Consider the following 8,167-nt stretch of genomic DNA (forward strand, 5'->3'; position numbering starts at 1 on the left):
GACAGCGGCGCCCTCGGCCTGCACCCCGGGGACAGCGGCGCCCTCGGCCTGCACCCTGGGGACAGCGGGCCCCCTCGGCCTGCACCCCGGGGACAGCGGCGCCCTCGGCCTGCACCCTGGGGACAGCGGGCCCCCTCGGCCTGCACCCTGGGGACAGCGGCGCCCCTTGGCCTGCACCCACTGCGGGGCGCATCCACCTGGCCCCCGCCGGCCACGCTTGAGAACCCTTCAGCTATGGAAGCAGTTGGCAGCTTCTCACACAGGCTGGCCTAACTTAATCTTCACAGGAATCTTCCCTGGCACGTGTTTTTACTACAAATCAGACTCTGTGAGGTCTGTGGTGGGTTTCTGCCCACGCAAAAAATCTGCCCCGTCATCAGGGCAGCGACCCGACCTGGCAGGGTCCAAGGACAACGCCCATGGGTCACTTCCTCCCCTTTTCTCCTTGCTTGCAGAACGAGACTTCCTCTTCCTTTTCACACAGAGCAATTGCCCCAGTCACCTCCTAAAACATCATCCTGTTTGCCCCAGTCAGCTCCCAGGAAGCCATTCTGCCCATGCCCATGCTCTACCCCACTAAAACTCTGGGGCCAGAGACTCTTGCTTCCTTTTCAGCAGTCCTCCAGCGTGGAGCAATAAAGGCCTCTGATTTCTCTTATGTCTGTCATTTGCACTGAAGGAAAAAACCATACAGTTCATTTGTTTTTGGTTTTTCCTGTAGAGGTCAAAGACAGAAGGATGTGTGTTGAGGGGGGGACACCCAAAAGATGTTCTGGCTGACTTTCATCGGCACTGAGGTCCTCCAGTTACCTCAGCAGTGAGTGCTCTTGTAGACACCCTGCAGGAACCACCTAAAGCCCACTGGAAACCGTTGAAGAAAAATGTCTGATATTCTCAGGACACAAGGCCTGGTTTTGACTCCAAGTGGCCATTCAATCTAGAATCTAGGGAGAGGAAGGCACAAAGAAGCATAATTTTTAGCCAACATGTAAAAACACAACAATATACATATTCAGGGGCTCCACCCCAAGTTTTGATACATGTATAGACGGCCTCATAACTGCATCAGGGGAAGCTCATCCATCTCTTTGCATTTCTGTGGGGTGAACTTGAAGTCCTTTCTTCTAGCTTTCTGAGACACCAACACAGTTCTCCTCAGAAGCCAGTGGAAAGAAAAAAAAAAGAAACCAGTGCCCCGGGACTTCTTGTGCCTAATTGTCACTCACAGCTCTTGGTCAGCTTCTCCGCATACCTCCCCCCTCTTGCTATAAAACCTTTTGCCATTCATGTGAGACCAAAGAGGCCCGATATTTGGCTTTCTTGAGACTAAAGTTAACCTACTAATTAGCCTACTGGTGACCCTCTAAATGACATCATTGGCAGTGACTGGGCGGAAGCAGAGGCTGCCCTGTCCTCTCTGGGGCAGGGCTGTCACTCTGTGAGGTGCTCCCTGTCCTGTAGTTGCATCTCCAGGGGCCCAGATGCACATCTGAAGAGCTGGGGCTGGCAGGCTGGAGGAGGGTGGTCCCCACAGCCCTGAGCCTCAGGTCTGCTCCACAGCCACACTCACTTGGCAAAATTCCTTTCATTTCTTAATCTTACTGTGTGCCAGGATGTGAGACCTGAAGAGGGGTCAAGGGCCCAGCTACTGCGCTAACCAGGATGGTTGTTGTCCTGCTTAACAACCAGTAGTTGTTTCCTTTCTTCTCTTGTTCTCTTCTGCCTTCTAGGAAGATTTCAACAGCAACAAAAACAAAACACCTCACTGTTCATCCACAGAGAAGCGTACCCACAAAGTCTCTGTTCAGCTCCCCTTGCTTGTTTTTGGCTCAGGGCTCAGCCGCTTCCCACAGAGCACACAGCAGCAGGGAAGGGATCTGCTCTGGCTTCCTGTGGACTCCAGAATGCAGTGGGAAGCCACAAGATTTCTGGGTGAGTGGTCAGAGCACAGTGCTGCCTTTATTCCTTGTTTTTGCCCTTGGTAGGGGCTGGCTGATTCCAGACTGGCCAGGCCCAGCCTGTGGTGTACACCCTTCCTCCGAAAGGAGCTCCTCTGGGACCTGGGACTCTCCCTCATCATCGGTCACTCCCTTGCCCTTGCCCCACTACTGATGCTGTCAGTTTGGTGTTCAGAACCGGCTCAGAATCAGTATCTGCTGGGGTCCAACCGGAGAGAGAGCTGGAAGGACATGTATAGTAAAGATCTGCTGGAGGAACTGGGGCTGCAGGGGTGAGTCCGATATCTCAGGAAGGATGGGCTGGGCATAGCAGGTGAGCAGAATTCCCCTTCATTGGGGAGATGGGGGCTGTGCCCTTAAGGTCCAGCATGCATGTCCATGTCTTGATTCTGAACAGTGTGTGTGTGTGTGTGTGTGTGTGTGTGTGTGTGTGTGTGCGTGTGTGTAGTACTGTTCCTGATGGAATCCAGAGACTTTGCATTTGGAGACTCTCTTGCTAAGTCACTGTTTGCCCAGGATGGCTTTGAACTTACCATCCTCCTGCTTCAGCCTTCTGAGTATTTGTGATTTGAGGCATGTACCACCATGCTTAGCTCTAATTAGGGACTTTAATCGCATACACAAAATACATTCACTGAACTCCTCAGATTAGTGTTTTACTGAATAAACAGTGACACAGTCTGGCCAAGATAATACAAAGAACCCAGTGCCCCGCTGGGTGTGGGGGTACGCACCTGTAATCCCAGCGCTCAGGAGGCTGAGACAGGAGGATCACTGAGTTTGAGTGCATCCTGGGCTACAGAGTGAGTTCAAGGCCAGCCTGAACTGCAGAGTGGTAGAGTGAGGCTCTCTAAAATTAAAAAAGAAAGACCAACCTAGAGCCCAGCCTGATTAGCCTCCTCCCTTCCATGGTCCAAGCCTCTGTCGTTCCCCCGAATTACTGCTTTAGCCTCCTTACTAGTTTCCCTGCCTGTTCTTTTGTCCTCCCTGCTCCCCAGTATCCTCACTTGTCTTCAGCAGAGCAGATTGTGGCCAGCTCTAGGGAGGAATAAGGTTTCCAGAGGTGCTCCATCCTACCCCCTAGGAACTGTGGCAAAAGGGGCTTAGCAGGTTATGTGGGGGCTGGAATCCAGCTGAAGAGAGCCTCCTGGATTACCCAGGTGGCCTGGTCTCATTGCAGGAGTCCCTGAGAGCACAGAGGAAGCCAGAAGCAAGGGCAGAGAGCCATGGCCTGAGGAGGACTCCACCCTCAGAGAAGCAGGAAGAGGCCCAGGACCTGGCAGCAAGGGGAGACCTTGGTACTGTGACCCACACCAGGCCCTACCAAGAAAGCAAGTGAGCAAGGAAGCAGATTCTGGCCTGCAGTATGTCAGCCTGAGGAGACCCTGCTGGACACTGTCCAGAGGGTGAGAGAAACAGTCGGTGTCAGTTAAACCACTGAGCCACAATTGCTAGGCAGTCACAGAAAATGGAGGTGCAGGGCAGGAGCTGAGCTCCCCAGAACTCCAGCCTTTGCTGCCTACCACCCTCCTTCCCCTGGCCGCTGCTCCCCATGCCTGTCTCACCTCCAGGTCCTGGAGTGCAACGGGGTGCCCTGACCCAAATTTTCTGATCAAGGAGATTGTGGGTTCACAGAGGAAAGTGATTAATGATGTAGAGTGTGCCTAAGGAGAGTCACATGGAGAGAAAACATTCTCTCAGGCTTTCACAGAGAGCACATTGGCCAAGCAATGGCCGTGGCTCATCCACATGGCTGACACTGACAAAGGATCTACAAACTGTGGTACAGGGTTTCAGGATAAATCCTGAGAGGATTTGACTGAACTTGGCAGATATAAAAGTTACATTTCTTGTTTTATAGGTCTTGCTTTATCTTGGTCTTGACCATTCAGCAGAAAAGTATAAAAATGAGGTGTGAAGAGTGAAGCTATGTTGATATGTTGAGCTGTAAAAGGCTCGAGTCAACAACTTCTGGCATTGCCAGTCCTACGGATAACCCACTGCTATTGTGGACTACTGGACTATATTGGATTGTTTTGCTGAATTCACATGCCTAAAATATTTTAATGGCAATGGAATACGTATCTCTGACAAAGCTAAACATAAAGAGGGGATACAAATGAATGTCCATTTTGTATCTGTATATACAAAATAGTTAGGATAGATATACAGCTACTTTCTCTTAATTCAGTGAGAAGAAAGATTTGTACTAACAGTGTTTGGACAGGATATCATGTCTGCGTCTTGTACTATGGGTGACCACTGCAGGGATGGCAGTGTGCAGTGTATTGATTGTTGAAGTCCTGCTGATCAGTCTCATTGCTTTTGTTTCTCAATAAAATTGATAAAAAGGATATATATATATATATATATATATATATATATATATGAAAGACAAGATTCAGCCTCACACTGCTTCACGCACTTCTGCCCTCGAGCCTGCAGCCACGCTCCACCAGTGTCACCCCAGACCCAGCAGGCTTCCACCCTTCCTCTCTGTCTGGCTTGAGCATTTGCTCAAACACGGAGTCTTTATGGAGCCCTCCCTCCACTGCACCTCTGTCCCCTCCCTTATCATATCTAACACTTGTGGTTTAAAAAGTGGAGAATGTTCAGAGTTTAAATTTTTAAAAATGTATTACAGTAAGAGATACATTGCGATTAACACTCATCCCATTGTTTTCACCTCTTTCTTTTTCTGTCTTTCTTTCTTTTTTTAAGGGGAAAGAGTTTATTTGAGGTCACAGTTTGTAGAATTTTCAGTCCGTAGCTGGCTCCGTGGCGACACAGCCGGCGGCACAGTGGAGAAGCGGTCCACGGCAGGCTGGAGGCAGCGCGGCAGCAAACGACACGCGAGCGCTGTCCGAAGCCGTTCTGGCAGTCCTCTTCTGTGAGTGTCTTTAGTTGCATTACCAAGGCTGCCTCTATGTCTTGAATCAATTTTATGGTCGTTTGGACATCAGAGAAAAGCTAGAACGTGCACAGTGGCAGATCTCATGAGTATGGTAAATGAGGACACGTCATCCTATTTTTATTTGACAGAAATCACTGTAAATGTGAACGTTAGGCTACTTCAGAAAGTGGCAAGAAAGATGGGATAAGCACGTTCAAGTCCAGAGCAAGGGTTTTATGGGGGATCAATGACAATGTGTCTTACTGTAGTACATTTTTTAAATTTAGACCTTTATTGTATGTTTTGATTGCACCTCATACTGTTTTATTTATTCTCTACTTTCTGTTCACTGCTATGTCACCAGCCTCTAGCTCTGTGTGGCATTTATCAGGGATTCGTGGGACCAGGCGGCAGGCAGGAAGGAAGGTAGGAAGAGGAGAGAGAGCAGGAGGCGACCTCCTGTGTGGGGAGGTGGGGTGTGCGTGGGGGTGGGGAGGGCTTCCCCACCGAGGCGCTGAGGCTGAGAATCCCTGAAGCCTGCAGCACATCTTAGTCCCACCGTTTAAGGAAACATTAACTTTTAAGCAGGGTTATTTTTTCCCCTCCCCAAGGGGAGGAAACCAAGAGCCAGTGTGTTCTGTTAGATTAGCTAGCAGGTTTGGACTAGCGATGTGCTTTCTTTTCTAGGAAATCAGCTACATGCTGTTTGCACTCAAACTCCAGGATGAGTTTCAGTCCCTTGCACTTTATTCAAAATCCTTTAGGATAAAGCCTTTACAGCCCTTTGTTGAATAAAGCCCAGAGATTTTATTCTTTGGAGGTTTTTTCTCAAAAATTAAAAATTCCATTCTGATAATTTTTCTTCCTTTCCTTCCCCCACCCCCAGAGACTTTATTAGTCACAGAGGCAATTGGTAGGTAGTTACGAATGGCTATTGGGCTTCCTCAGAGGAAGGTAAGGCACAAGAGCCTGTGTTTTCCCTGCCTTCTCCTTTCAAGGCTGCATGCGGATGGCCCCACCCAGCTGGATGACTTCTCCACTGAGGAATGGGTTCTCGATTATGGTGTGTATCAGATGAGCATACTCAGCAGGGTCTCCAAGTCGTTGAGTGGGGAAAGGTACCTGGCTGGCCAAGAAGCGGCGCACCTTTTCTGGGAGGCTGGTCAGCAGTGGGGTGCCAAACAGGCCTGGAGCAAAGGTCATCACCCGAATGCCTGTGGGAGCCAGATCCCGAGCAACGGGCAGTGTCATGCCCACTGTGCCTCCCTTGGATGCAGAGTATGCAGCTTGTCCAACCTGGTCTGGTTCATTCTGGCACATCTCACCAGCAACCAGGCGGATCACATGAAGGTGCCTAAGGGATTCACAATGATTACTCACTGGAAGCCCTCCAAGCTGTGGGGCTGCTTCTTCTTTAAGTGGCGTGTTTTACTGGCCACGGCAAAGCTGCACAGTTGACAGCCACATCCACGTGGCCAAAATTTTCCTTTGCTAGAGTCAGGGCTGTCTGTACATCCTTCTCAGATGTCACGTCAGCTGGGGCCAACATACAGCTCTTTCCTAACTTCTTGGCCTGGGCCTCTCCATCAGACTTGGGCCAGTCCAGAAGCACAGCACTAGCCCCTTCCCCACCAGTCGCTCTGCTGTAGCCAAGCCGAGGCCTGAGGCTCCTCCAGTTACTACTATAACGAGGCCCTTAATGCTCCTACAGGCAGCAGCCATCCTGTACCACTTCCTTTCCCTTTTTAATGAAGGCATTTTCACAAAGCTGCTGTTCAGAAGCTAGTAATACCTTGTATTGGAGAAAAGCAGATTTTTCTACCATAACAACAACACACAGCGGTTCTGTTGTATTATTGCTGGAGGTTAGAGAGTGTCTGACATGATCGGTTAGCAGGTTAGCACACAAAGGAGTTATTTAAAAAGCAAGTTACCTGAAAAGCCATCGGCAGAGCTGTGCACTGTTTGCTATGGGAATCAGCGAGTTTCGAAGTCTATCATATAGAACAAAAATAAATTTCAGGTAAATACAGCGACCGTCTTGGGTTGCATCCTGGAATAGAAAAATGGCGCTGAGGGGAAAATTGTGAAATGTGAGTGGCCTAGCGTTTGGTGAACAGTGATAGCAGTACTCATTTCTTAATTTTAACAAATGTGTTGTGGTCATAAAAGATGTTAGCATTCGGTGCAAGCTATATAAAATTTCTGTATTCTTGTAACTCTTCTGTAAGACTAAACTTGCTCCAGGTTGAAAAGTACATTTTAAAAATAGATTTTGGTTCCGAGATGGAGGAGGAGGAGAATGACAACATGGAAATTAGAGTCATTTCTTTTATGATTTTAAAATTTAAACCATCTGGTGATACTTTTATATATAATATAAAAGTGAAATCTAAGCTTTTTTCCCCCAAAGACTAAACATCATTATTAATAGACACACAAAACTTTGCAACCATGGCAACGTCAGATGTCACCCGTCCTAGAGACACCCACGCAGCATTGCCAGTGGACTTAAGCCTCACACAGCACTTCCTGAGCAGGCAGCAGGTGGGACGTGGGACCACGTGTCCGAACTTAAGCTCCTCCAGGATTTATGTTCTTTTGTCTCTGAGATTGTTCCTTACTCTCTTCTCTGGATGGCTGACACTGGGAACTTCCGTGTCCTTGAGGTGAGATCCATTCCAACACAGAGGCGGCCGGCTGTGCCCTGATCGCCTCTGCTCAGCCATCAGCATCCCAGGGAGACATACAAATTCCACGTCAAACAAGAGCTATGGCCGGCCATGCACACAGGAGGGGCTGGGGAAGGCCTTTTGGCCCAGATGATAGGAGCCTCTTAATGATCTCTGGCAACCTTCTGCATAGTTGCAGTTACAAAGTTCTTGACTGGAACTGAGAATGCCGCTTTTTAAAAATCCTTGACAAAATCTTTCTATCGATTTAAAACATGATTTCTTACAAACTGCCTCTCTGTGAACACCAGGGTTTTGCTGCATACTCCATAAGTGTATGTGCACTTTGTGATTTTTATGTGTGTCCTTCATTAGCTTGTCATTTGCAGGTTTTGTATTTTCTAAGAGACCATTTTATTTTCTTGTATTAAACATAGGAAGTTTTGGCTGGCCAAATAGCTCAGTGGATTAAAGTGCCTGCAATGGTGCAGGGGCCGGGGGGTTCAATCCTAGGGCCTGCCATACCAGTCCTGCTCCCGGAGCGCACTGAGATGGCAATTGAGACTGGGCGTGGTGGCGCACGCCTGTAATCCCAGCACTTGGGAGGCTGTAAACACGCAGATCACTATGAGTTGGATCCAGTA

General features: G+C 48.8%; 1 long non-coding RNA gene and 1 pseudogene across 1 annotated transcript in view; one reads left to right on the top strand and one right to left on the bottom strand.

Annotated features, from left to right (window-relative positions):
• The first annotated feature begins 4,684 nt into the window (after positions 1-4,684).
• Positions 4,685-8,167, top strand: part of LOC111815640 — a 4,953-nt gene continuing 1,470 nt past the window's right edge. The window contains exon 1 of the long non-coding RNA XR_002820309.1: positions 4,685-4,848. This is a non-coding gene — a long non-coding RNA (uncharacterized LOC111815640). The remainder of the gene's footprint in view (positions 4,849-8,167) is intronic.
• On the bottom strand, positions 5,845-6,573 carry LOC101590799 (annotated as a pseudogene).

This window comes from Octodon degus, unplaced genomic scaffold, assembly GCF_000260255.1.
Source record: "Octodon degus isolate 3935 unplaced genomic scaffold, OctDeg1.0 scaffold00019, whole genome shotgun sequence".
Classification (NCBI taxonomy): domain Eukaryota; kingdom Metazoa; phylum Chordata; class Mammalia; order Rodentia; family Octodontidae; genus Octodon; species Octodon degus.